The sequence below is a fragment of the Ovis canadensis genome, chromosome 13 (genome assembly GCF_042477335.2).
Source record: "Ovis canadensis isolate MfBH-ARS-UI-01 breed Bighorn chromosome 13, ARS-UI_OviCan_v2, whole genome shotgun sequence".
Taxonomy (NCBI): domain Eukaryota; kingdom Metazoa; phylum Chordata; class Mammalia; order Artiodactyla; family Bovidae; genus Ovis; species Ovis canadensis.
This window is the reverse complement of record NC_091257.1, coordinates 77,676,017-77,689,158: the sequence shown is the minus strand read 5'-3', so window position 1 is coordinate 77,689,158 and position 13,142 is coordinate 77,676,017.

Here is a 13,142-nt window from a genome sequence, read left to right as displayed (position 1 = left end):
GGACATTTCAAGCACATCACCTTGAGGCCAGCTGGTGGGGCAAGAGAGTCCTTGGACTTGAATACCCTGTTTATTCCTTGACCTCTGCTGTTTGAGTTGGTTGTAATGTCTGGCGCACTGGGCCCCTGTCAACCCGGAACACCCGGTCCAGGAAGTGCAAATGCGTGCCCACTTGGCATTAGGTTGGGAGCACCTGCTAGTCACCCAGGGTCATCTCCTCCATTTGCCCACCTGCATCTCAGTAGAAACCTGGAACCTTGTCCTGGACATGATAGCAGCCAGGAAATGTAGGGGTATGTCCAGAGGTTTCGGGAGTTAGCCTTCCTCACCCTGACTCTGTTGCCACCATCAAAGCACAGGGCAGGTGCCCAAGCCTAAGCCTGGGTCATGGAGAACCCTGTCCAGCAGAGCTTTGGGCCCATCAGCAGACCATCCTCCCAGACTGTCTGTGCCCAGTTCTGCAAATATTTGAGGCACCTCTTCTCCTGGTTGTGGGCACAGAGCTGAGGGCTGTGCAGAAACCCTGCGCAGAGAGTTGTCCCTACTCAGGACACAGCCCAGGGAACTGACTGTGATATAGTGAGCTCAGACCTGGTGTTGGCCCCAGGCTTCAGCTGGTAAAATAGGTAGTCAAGCTGTGTTTGGATTCTGGTGGCAAATGGAAATTAAAATGGTATTGAGGTGCTGGTGATCATACTCCAGCTCTAGTGCTGGGCCAGCTGAGTTTGAATCCCCTCCTCCTGTTACTGGCTGTGCATCCTGGACAAGGAGCTTCATCTCCCGGAGCCTCAGGTCCCCTGTGTGTGAAATGGGTCTAAAGATGGGATTCTGCTCCAGGTGTGTGGTGAGGATGTGGTGGGATAATGTGTATGAAGGGCTGAGATTGAAGTAAGTCCCTGATATGCAGTGACACCAATGATGAAATGATGATGTCAGTTGTTTCCATTGTCAGGCCATTTCACTCCCCTCTACCTCAGCTCTCCCATCTATATGTGGTCCCACCCCAGAGGGCTATGGAGAAGACTAGGTGAGAAAATAAGGCACTCAATACGCTTAATCTTAAGCAATGGCTACTGAATTTCTTGGGCTTCCCTGGTAGCTCAGATGGTAAAGTTTCTGCCTGCAATGCAGGGAACCTGTGTTCAATCCCCAGGTTGGGGAGATCCTCTGGAGAAGGAAATGGCAACCCACTCCAGTACTCTTGCCTGGAAAATTCCATGGATGGAGGAGCCTGGTAGGCTACGGTACATGGGATCACAAAGAGTCAGACACGACTGAGGAACATCACTGACTACATTTCTTATTTTTGTGTGCAATAAAGACTGAATGAGATAAAATGGGCTCAGGTCTCCAGTAAACCAGTCTCCACAAATTCTGGCTCCCTTGGGTGATTGTGTATAGCCCTTGGCAGGTGTGCTTCCTCATAAGCCTAAGTTTCCCTTCTGGGGCTAAGATAGCGGAGAGAGTACTATGTTCTCAAATACGATCTGATTGAATATAGGGATTGGATGGGGCTTTATGTTAAGAAGCCTTCGTTGGCAGCTCCTAAACTTGGAGGGAAGGATTGATTAGTGATGTCTGCCACACGTTCAGGAGGGGAGAGTGGAGGCATTGTGTGTTTGCCACTGTTGGCCCAGGTCATATCCAAGAGGCCCTTTAGCCAGCAATGGGCACACAAACACCACATGTTCATGGACGGTGGGACTCTGGGACCTGCCTGGTGCTGGGAGAAGGAGATGAAGACCATTATCTAGGTTCCAATCTTGGCCAGCAAATAACCTGCTTTGTGACTTTGAGTAACATGTTCATTTTCTCCCAAGGTCTCCGTTACCTCTAACTACAAAATGAACAGAGGTTCCCTGCTACATGGCTGACTCCTTGGGGCTCTGAGAGGTGGTCAGGAACATCTAAGGGATACTTGCTACATTCCCATCTGCCCGGGTGCCCCACACTCTTGCTTTGAGCATGAATTGCACCAACTCCATGGGCACTGCCCCCTCTCTGAAGCCAAAACCACAGGCTTCATGCCCAGGCCCTGACAGAAAGCAGATTTTCAATAAATATTTATTAGAGCTTGCATAAGCATTTTTAATGCTGATTAATTAAAATGTACTCATCCAGTAATCCATGTGTTTTATTTGTAACAGTACAATAAGCTTGCTCTTAGGTCATCCTTGGGTGTACATCCCAGAAGTTTTCCTTGTTGGTGGTGTGACAGCAGGTAAATGTCATAACCTCTCTGAGCCCTGTTTTGTTTGCTTTCAACCATGAAAATGAGCACTAGAATATCCTCTACCTTAGAAGAGCTGCTGGGGGCACTAAATGAGGAAATGTCAGTAGAGAGGCCAACCCAGCCCTGGCTGAGGAAGGTGCTCCATGAATGATAGAGGTCATCATAATTACTATTATTGCCATACATAGTAGTGAGTGGTGACCTAAGGCAGCATTCAGGAGCCCTGGAAAATAGGGAGGGAGACAAGGGGCCGTGTGTGCAGTTCTTGAAAGTATGAGGAGGCTGTAAGCAAATCAGAGTGCTGCCACTTACTAGCCTCATGATCTTTCCCTCTTTGAGACTCAGTTTACTCACCTGTAAATAGGGCAAATGGGTGTACCTACATCACTGAACTGGTCTGAAGGGTACACAGTTAGCATGTATAAATCTGGACATGAGGTCCCTAAAGATTAGCTTTCTTCCTCATCCACTGGACAGGGAGCCCCGCTAGGCAGGGATCTCATCTGTTTTGTTCCCTGACGTGTCTCCTATGTCATAACAATGCCTTGTGATCGTAGCTGATGAACACATGCTCCCTGACGTGTTGTTGTCACTGTTACTGTAACACACAAATCGGGGACCCTGCCCCTGGGTGACCCTGAGGGAGAGCATGTTGCTCCGTTTCCAAGTACTTTCTGTGCACTTCTGCCTCTCCCCAGACACGGGGCACTTCTGCTGCATTAGAACCCCCCTCCCTTCTCTCTGGCCACAGGTATGTGTAGTGGGTAAGGGTGTGGGCGGGGCTGGCCCGAGGTTTCTCCCCTACGTACGTTGCTCCAGCTGGTGGGAATGTAGCAAGTAGCCCCCAGACATTCCTGACCACCTCTCAGAACACCAAGGGGTCAACTGTGTAGCAGGAAGCCTCTATTCATTTTGTAGAGGAAGTGGAGACCCTGGAGAAAATGAACGTCTTCCTGAGAATCGCAAAACAGGTTATAAACTGAGCCAAGCCTGGAACCCAGATCAGGGTCTCTCCTCCACCCCACAACACTAGGCAGGTCCCAGAGTCCCAACCTCTGTGAATATGTGATATTCATGCCCCCATCACCGGCTGGAGGGACCACTAGAGATGACCTGGTCCTGATCTGGTGAACATGCAATCGTTCCAATCTCCCCTCCTGAACTTGGGGCAGACATCACTAATCAATCCAGCCCTCCAAGCCCAGGAGTGCCTGGGAGGGCTTCTCTGCAGAAAGCTCCATCCAGTCCCTACAATTAATGAGGTGTACTTGTACTTGACATCATATTTCTTGGAATCTGTAGCATGGTCCTGACAGGAAGCTGAGGCTTAGTGAGGAACTGCACCTCCCAAAGCTTATACACTAGTCACCAGGGAGCCAGAATTTATAGACACAGGTGTACCAGAAGTCTGAGCCCATCTAGGTCATGCGGTCTTTATAATGCACAAAATAAGAAATCCTGTTTCCATTGATTAAGCATAAAGCATATTGGATGGTTAATCTCCTCCTTTCATCCTCTCCATAACCCTGTGCAGTGAGGTCATGTACAGATGGGACACCTGAGGTGGAGGGGAGTGAAGTGACCAGACACCAGCAATAATTATAATATCTTCATCACTGCTGTATTAGGAGCCTACACACATTATCCCTCCACATCCTCACAGCACACCTGGGAGGAGACTCCCATACTTAGTGTCATTCTGCACACTAGGGACCTGAGGTTCAGGAAGATGAAGTTCCTTGTCCAGGCCACAAGCCAGTAACAGGGAAAGAGAGGATTAGAAAGCAGTCTGCCCGAATCCAGAACTGAGGTCTGACCACCATCCCCTTGGTACCCTTTTAATTTCCATTTTGCCACGGGGATCCAGGTACCAGGTCATTTACCCATTTTACAATAAGGCAGTGGAAGCCTGGGGCCAACTCCAGGTCTGAGTTCATCACATCACTCTCCACCCCCTGGGTTGCAGTCTTGAGGTGAGAACAAGTCTCTCCACAAGATTTTCCTCACATCCCTCAGCTCTGTGCCCACAACCAGGGGAAGAGAGACCTCAGATGTGTACAAAGCAGGCTCAGACAGTGTGGAGGGTGGTTGCTGACGGATCCAAGGCTCTGCTGGATGGGGTCCTCCATGTCCCAGCACCAGGCTTGGGCACCTGGGCTGCTACCTTCTCCTTACTCTGTGCTCTGATGGCGGGACCACAGTTACCGTGAGGAAGGCTAGCTCCTCAAGCCTCTAGCCTTACTTGTACTTTGTCCTAGCTGAGTTCATCAGGTTCCTACTAAGATGCAGGAGGGGGAACCGAGGAGACGGACACAGGTAACCCAGAGGACTCTGCTGGTGCTATAAGCTCAATGCCAAGTGGGCACCCATTTGGGCTTCCTGGACCAAGTGTCCCGGGTGGACGTGGGCCCAATGCACCAGGTGTAACAACCAACTCAAACAGCAGCAGTCGAGGAATAAGCAGATATTCAAGTCCAAGGTCTCAGCTGCCCCACCAGCAGGGCTCAATATGACCTGACCTTCCCTGAGGATGCAAAGGCTGGGTTCCTATGCTTGTAAGACCTAGGCCAGTCACCTCCCTTCCCTGAACCTCAGTATCCTCAACTGAAAAATGAGGTTTGCCACGCCTACTATGTGGGTTGTCGTGAGCACCAATGGTGAAGTGCACCTGCAGTGCCAAGCCATTCTCCCGGGCCACCATCTCCCTAGACTTTCCAGCAAAGAGGTGAAAATGATGACCTCTAAGCTCTCCTGGGCTTTGATGTCTGTTATGTTTCCAATGTGGTTGTGTGACACTTGAGTAGGCATCAGATTGGAGGAGGAAGACTTGAGTCAACAAATGTGTTTTCAGGACTTCCTGTGGATTTGAATGGCAGGAGCTGACTCACACTGGCTTCAATAAAAATAAAAAATAAGAAGCGAGACATGTATTTGAACTGGAATTTTTGTGCAAGGAGGACTTCAGGCACACTTGAATCAAGGCACTGTAACAATACATTGTCTTATCCTCTTTGTATAGCTTCTTTTTCTAGTGAGCTTTGCCAAAATATTTGTATATAAATACTATCTTGAGGACAAAGCAGTCCCAGGCAACATGTGAAGACCTAAAGCCCCCTTGTGAGTCATGAGATCTAGCTAAGGGTTTTTCATTTCTTTTACATTTTCAAAGCACCAATGTTAGTTTGGTTAATATTTTCAATTATTTTTCTCTTCTTATTTAATTTATTCCTGCTGTAATCTTTATTGTACTCCTTCAGTGGTTACTTAGGGCTTAGTTACTCTTCTTTTTCGAATCCTTTAAGGTACAGAGGTAGATTGTTTACTGGGTTTTTTCTTGTTTCTCTATGTAGGCATTTATTGCTACTCTTCCTTACATTTTAGTACTAGGGATATAATATACAACATGGTAACTATAGCTAGCAGTGATGTGTGATATATAGAAACTTTGTTAAGAGAGAAAATTCTAAGAGTTTGATCACAAGGAAAAACTGTTTTTCTTTTTTTATTGTTTTTATACGAGAACTTAAATGTTAGCTTAACCTATTGCACAGAAATCAAACTGTTGTCTTCAACTTATATAGTGATGAATGTCAAATTTTTCTGACCAAAATATGGGAAAAAGATTACTAAAAAAAGTTTAAACTGTTTTTATAAGAGCTGAAGCTTCCTGAACCCTCTGTCTGTATGGAACAATGATGACAAGATAGCCTGGGTAGAGCTACCAGTTGGAAAACATGGTCTCATTGTTGGGGCAACATTGAGGAGTGGCCCCCACTTACCAGGAGACAGATCCTGAGCAGAATGTTAGGGCTGAGGAGGCTTGAGAAGCTGGGGGGAGAGAAGGAATAATGACCAGGTGGATGGAACAGCCTGGACAAAGGCTCAGCACTGACCCAAGTGGGCTACTGCTCAGGAGAAGACTTGAATTGTGAGACCTTGTGTACTGTTGTGGGAGTTGGTATTGTCACAAAATATAGACAGAGAGGAAAACTTTCATCCCTTTGCTATGCGAGAAGGGGAAGCACCAGCTCTGACTTTATATGGAATCCAGTTTTGCCTCTGACAAGCTATGGGGTCCTGGAGAAATCACTTCACCTCTCTGAGACTCAGTTGCCACACCTCCTCCAAGAACCATTCACTGCATCACTCAGTAGAAATCAGAATTGAGTGAGATACAGTGTATAAAGATTGAATACAGAATTTCTCAACACTGTCTGACAGTAATTCCAGTGTGTAGAAGCTGACATACACCTTGTGCTCACCAGAGTCAGAGTCTGGTAAAGCACTTTCCACTCATTGACTCATTTAATTCTCACATCAACACAATGAGGGAGGCTTTACTGTTAACTCCAAGGGGCTGGTTTGAGGACTGTGGTTCTGAGAGGGTAAGTAAGTTGGCTGAGATCACACAGCTGGCAACGGCAGAGGCCAGGTCATGCTCAGCTCTGTCTAACCTCTCATCTCACGTGTGTCAGCAGCCCCGGCACAGCCTGAACTGATGTCTCTTGGGAGAGCTGGTCCAAGGCCCCTCTAGCTGCCCCAGGAGCTCAAGAGCCCCCTGTGGTGACTTGACCTTGTGGGGCATCCTTCAGACAGAAGGCCCTTGAGCAAAGCAGTGCTGGTTCAGGCCTCTGTGTGTTCACGACTCTCCCTTGAGGATGACAGTGGTTCTTCCCTCACAGAATTGTACACTGCACTGAGATGTCTCATGGCAAGATGGGCAAATGGTCCCTGGCCCTCTTGGTAGGAAAGTCGGATGGCCTCCTGGATAGGAGAGGCCCAAGGGCCCTGAGGTGATAGCCTGGGTCAGTCCTCTGCAGAGGTGACATGGCTGTGAGTAAAGGACTCTGTGCTCCAGACTCCAGGGTAAATGGGAAACTGAGGGCTTGCATGTTGAGAAGGGCCACCAGAGAATCCTCATCAGTCCTGGGTGGGAGAGATCAAGGCCAGGAGAGTGGGACCTGCTGGGGGCTGGGGAGAGGTGGCTGAATACTGGGAGTTGGGACGTCTCCTCTCTGAGCAAGGGATCCCATACCTGTGGGTTTAAAACCTAGTCCTGCCAGTTGTTACCCTGTAACCTCAATATGTTACTTGTCCTTATGAGGCTCAGTTTCCTCATCTGTCCAATGGGGACAAGATTGGTATCTCCTGCGGAAGGGTCCTATGAGGAGGTCATGAGGTCAGGTGTGCTGGTGAAGGCAGCCTTCCAACATGGCGGTGGTGTTAGCAGAAGAGAAGTGAGGCTGTCTCCACGTGACCTCGGGTCACCTTCTTGCCCATTCTGGGCCTCAGTTTTCCTATTTTTAAGACACAGAAGTGGGGCTGGATAATCTGAAATTTTCCTTCCAGCTATGGATCCAAGTCTCTGCTGCCCTGATTGCCTATACCTCACCTTCCCTGAAATCCCAGTGGAAGGAATGCAATGGGCCACACAGCAGGTGTAGAAATGGCTTTTTATTCCTGGAGGTGGAGGGTGACGAGCATAGGATGTCCTGACTGTGAGCATGAGTGTCTGAGAGTGTCCTTTGGCTGGGCTCAGTTGTCACTCCTGGGGAATTGTGGCAGCACCAACCGTCCCAGAGGGAGATGGTACAGAGATTCAGTCGTGTCCCAGAACCAATCTGGAAGAAGACCCCTGTGTGAGGCATGGCCGCCCCGGGACCCTTACCAGCTCCTGCATTCACCAGGCATGGCTGCAGGACTACTTCCCCCAAACGCTGCGAGCTCCGAGGCTCGGGGAGGGACTAGCACCTGTGGTTTGGGGCCTTTCTCTGGCACCTGGCACTGACCCCTCCTCACCCCCTCACTCTCGCACACCCTCATCTTAGCAACAATTGATGATGTAAAAAGACTGATCGGGGACCCAGAGGAGCCAGGGTTCAGGGCTCAGTGTATGATCAGGATCAGGAATCAGACTGAGATGTGGTCGGGTCTCTGTCCATGACTAGTGTCAGGGCTCAGTCAACAACTGGAGGGAAAGCTATGTCTGACTGTTTTCTGGGCTCAGTCAGGGAGCAGAATCAAGTCCAGTCTGGGTGTGGGATTAAGGGTCAGGACTTGGTCTGTGACCAAAATCAGGGGTCAGGTCTGCTACTAAAGAAGGAAGAGCAACCAAACTTTGCTTCTGCTTCTCCACAGACCACTGTGTGGGGTGGGGGGAGGGGAGGCAGTGTTTATCCTCTCTCAGCCCAGAACTGGAGGAAATTGACCCTGGGTCACCTGGAGCTCTCTCATGGTTCTCCCACCATAATGCCAACTGGGCATCCATCTGTGCATCCTGGACCAGGTGTTCCAGGTTGACAGGGGCCCAATGCACCAGGCATAATAACCAACTCAAACAGCAGAGGTCAAGGAATAAATATGATATTCAAGCCCAAGGACTTTGCTGCCCCACAAGCTGGTCCCAATGTGATCTGATCTTCCCTAGACACATATGCTGGGTTCCTTTCCTTGTAAGACCTAGGCTAGTCACCTCCTTTCATCTGACTTGAGTTTCCTCAGGTGGAAAAGTGAGTTTTCCCTGCTTCCTTAGTGGGCTGTTGTGAGCACCAATAGTGAAAGTGGCCACACAGTGCCAAGCCCTGGGCCAGCCATTTGCCTGCCCCACTTGGGTGCTGTACTGGGGTCAGTGACTGTGACTTACTGTTGTTCCAGAGGCTGTGAGCTGGAACAGTCCATCTCGAATGGAGAAGATGCAGAACTGGGAGCACTCTCTAGCTCTGCCCCTTCCCATCTGTTTGACTTTGAGCAAGTCATCCTCCCCTTCTGAGCATCACACCCCTCAGCCAAGAAATGAGGGCAGTAACACCCCCTGCCTGGTTTCCGTTGAAATGAAGCAGGATAAGATATAGGGTTGTGAGGGTAATGTCTAGGCAGAGTTGGGGTTCTAGAGGATGGCATGGGGGGTACAGCTCTGAGAACTCAAGGCAGAGAGTACCTTTGGGCCATCTTGTCCACTTGTTTCCATTTCTGGCCAAACATGCCAGACCAGACTCTCTGGGAACCCCTGACACTAAGTATCTGAGAAGGGGCTCAGGCATCTTATAGTCTAAGCAAAGTTATTAGATAATGCTGTTTAATCTTTTTTGTAAAAGGGCTTTCCTGGTGGTTCAGATGGCAAAAAATCTGCCTGCAGTGCAGGAGACCCAGGTTCATCCCCTGGGTTGGGAAGATCCCCTGGGGGAGGGAATGGCAAACCACCCCAGTATTCTTGCTGGGAAATCCCATGGACAGAGGAGCCTGGTGGGCTACAGTCCATGAGGTTGCAAGGAGTCAGACGCGACTGAGCTACTAACGCTATTGTCCAAGTAGATAATCTCAAGAAACCTAACAGGTAATAGAAAGAGGAAAATAAGTGGGGTTCTAGTCACACGTGGCCAGAGATGAGTCCTTCTCCTTCTCTGAGCCACAGTCTCCCTAGACTTTTAAGCCAAGAGGTGGAAATGATGAATCTAAGGTCTCCTGTGCCTCTGACATCTGTTATGTTTCCAATGTGGCTGTGACCCTCAGGTAGGCATCAGAATGGAGGAGGAAGACATGAGTCTACAAGTACATTGTCAGCACTTACTGAGGGTTTGAATGGCAGGACCTGACTCACATGGCTTCAACAACAATAAAAAATAGGAAGCAAGAAATATATTTGAACTGGAGAGTATGGCAAGGAGGGCTTCAGGCACAGCTGGAGTAAGGCACTATAATGATACATTGTCTCATCCCCTTTGTATAGCTTCTTTTTCTAGTGAGATTTAGCAGATAATTTTGTCTAAAATCTATCTTGAGGGCAAAGCAGACATGTGAAGACCTAAAGCTCCCTTGTTAAGTCTTGAGATGTAGCTAAGTGTTTTTTAATTTCATTTACATTTTCAAAGGACCAGTATTATTTTGTTTTTAAATTTGGTTGATTTTTCTATTATTTTGACTTCTTTATTTCAAATATTTCTGCTGTAATCTTTATTGTAGTCTTTCAATGGTAACTTTGGATTTAGTTTATTCTTCTTTTCCTAGTCCCTTAGGGTTTTTGGGGTTTTCTCAGCAGCAGCAGCAGCAGCTTCTTAATGTGGGCATTTATTGCTAGTTTTCCTCATATTTTAGGTTCTAAACAAATGAGTACTGTGGATGTAATGCACATCATGGTGACTAGAGCCAACAGTGATGTATGAAGTATAGGAACATTGTTAAGAAAGCCAATCTTAAAGAGTTCTCATCACAAGGAAAATGTGTTTTTCTTTTTCGCTAGTTTTTATTGTATCTATGTGAGGAGATTAATGTTAGCTTAACCTATTGTCACAATCATTTCATAATACACAGAAATCAAACTGTTGCTGTCAACTTATACAGTGATGAATGTCCATCATTTCTCACCAAAGATTGGAAAAAAATGATTACTAAAAAAAGGTAAATGATAATCATGAGAGCTGATTGAACCCTCTGTCTGTATGGGACAGTGATGACAAGGTAGCTTGAGTAGACCTCCGAGCTAGAAAACATGATCTCTTAGTTGGGGAAACATTGAGGAGTGGTCCCCACTTACCAGGAGACAGCTCCTGAGCAGAGTCGTAGGGCTGAAGAGGATTGAGAAGCTGGAGGGAGAGAAAGAATGATGACCAGGTGGATGGAACGGCCTGGACAAAGGCTCAGCGCTGACCCAAGTGGGCTACTGCTCAGGATAAGTCTTGAATTCTGAGACCTCCTTGTGTACTGTTGTGGGGGTTGGGATTGTCACAAAATATAGACAGAAAGGAAAACTCTCATCCCTTTGCTATGGCCAGCATGGGAAGAACCATCTCTGGAGGAGACTGACTTCACCTGATATCTAGCTTTGCCTCTGACCAGCTGTGTTGCCCAGAAGTCATTTTCCCTCTCTGAGACTCAGCTGCCACACCTCTTCCAAGAACCATTCACTGCGTCACTCAGTAGAAATCAGAATCTAATGAGATACAGTGTATAAAGACTTACTATGTGCTTTCTCAACATTTGTTTGACAGTAATCCCAGTGTGTGGAGGCTGACATTCATTTGTGCTCACCAGTGTCAGACTCTGATAAAGCACTTTCCACTCATTGACTCATTTAATTTTCATGTCAACACAATGAGGGAGGTTTTGTTGTTAACTCCATTGAGCAGGTGAGAGGACTGGTTCTGAGAGGTTAAGTAAGTTGGCTGAGATCACACAGCTGGCAACGGCAGAGGCCAGGTCATGTTCAGCTCTGTCCAACCTCTCACCTCATGCTGTGTTAGAAGCCCCAGCACAGCCTGAACTGAGATCTCTTGGGAGAGCAGGTCCAAGGCCCTTCAGCTGCCCTGGGGGCTCAAAGGCCTCCTGAAATGACTTGAACTTGTGAGGCATCCTTTAGTCAGAAGGCCCTTGAGTGAAGCAGCAGCTGGTGCAGGCCTCTGTGTGACCCTGGCCTCTCTTAACCCAAGTCTTCCATGAAGACGACAGTGGTTCTTTGCTAACAGAATTGCACACAGCACTGAGATGACTCCTTGGCAACATGGGCAAATGTTCCCTGGGCTTCTTGGCAGGAAAGTCAGATGGCCTCCTGGAAAGGAGAGGCTCGGGGACCCTGAGGTGATAGCCTGGGTCCATCCTCTGCAGCGGTGACACCGCTGTGAATAAGGGATGCTGTGCACAGTATTCAAGGCAAAGGAGAAGCTGAGGGCTTGCACATTGAGGAGACAGAAGGGCCACAAGAGGACCTCATCAGTCCTGAGCAGGAAAGATCAAGGTCAGGACAGCGGGACCTGCTGGGGGCTGGGGAGAGGTGGCTGAGTACTGGGAGATGGGACATCACCTCCCTGAGGAGGGGATCCTGTAGCCATGGGTTTAAATCCTAGTCCTGCCAGTTGTTACCCTGTAACCTAGATGAGTCATTTGTTCTTTATGAGCTTCAGTTTCCTAATCTGTACAATGGAGACAAGAACAGAAGGGTGTTGTGAGGAGGTCATGAGGTCAGTTGTGCTGGCGAAGGCAGCCCTTCCTCATGGCAGTTGTAAGAGAAGCAGAGTGAGGCTGTCTCTATGTGACATCAGGTCACCTTCTTGCCCATCCTGGGCCTCAGTGGTCCCATTTGTAAGACAAGGAAGTGGGGCTGGATAATCCCAACATTTCCTTCCAGCTTTGGATTCAGGTCTCCACTGCTCTGATTGCCCATATCTTGCCTTCCCTGAAATCCCAATGGAAGGAATGCAATGGGGCATGCAGGAGGTGCAGAAATGGCTCTTTATTGCTGGGGGTGGAGGGTGACGAGCATAGCGTGTCCTGACTGTGAGCATGAGTATCTGAGAGGTGTCCTTTGATTGGGCTCAGTTGTCACTCCTGGGGGATGGTGGCAGCACTGACTGTCCCAGAGGGAGATGGTACAGAGATTCAGTCAAGTCCTGGAACCAATCTGGAAGGAGACCCTGGTGTGAGGCATGGACACCCCAGGAACCTTACTTGCTCCTGGGTTCACCAGACATGGCTGCAGGAGTACTTTCCCCAAACCCTGGGAGCTCTGAGGCTTGGGGAGGGACTGGCACCTGTGGTTTGGGGTCTTTCTCTGGCATCTGGCACTGACCCCCCCTCATCCCCTCACCCTCCCACCCCCCTCAGCTTAGCAACAATGGCCAATGTGAAAAGACAGCAAGGCCCAGAGGAGCCAGGGTTCAGGGCTCAGTGTATGATCAGGATCAGGGATCAGACTGAGATGTGATCTGGTCTCTATCTGTGACCAGTGTCAGGACTGAGTCAACTACTGGAGTCAAAGCTCAGTCTGACTGTTCTGGCCTCAGTCAGGGAGCAGAATCAAGTGCAGTCTGAGTGTGTGATTAAGGGTCAGGACTCGGTCTGTGACCGAGATCAGGGCTCAGTCTGCCACTAGAGAAAGAAGAGAAGCCGAGCTTTGCTTCTGCTTCTCCACAGGCCCCTA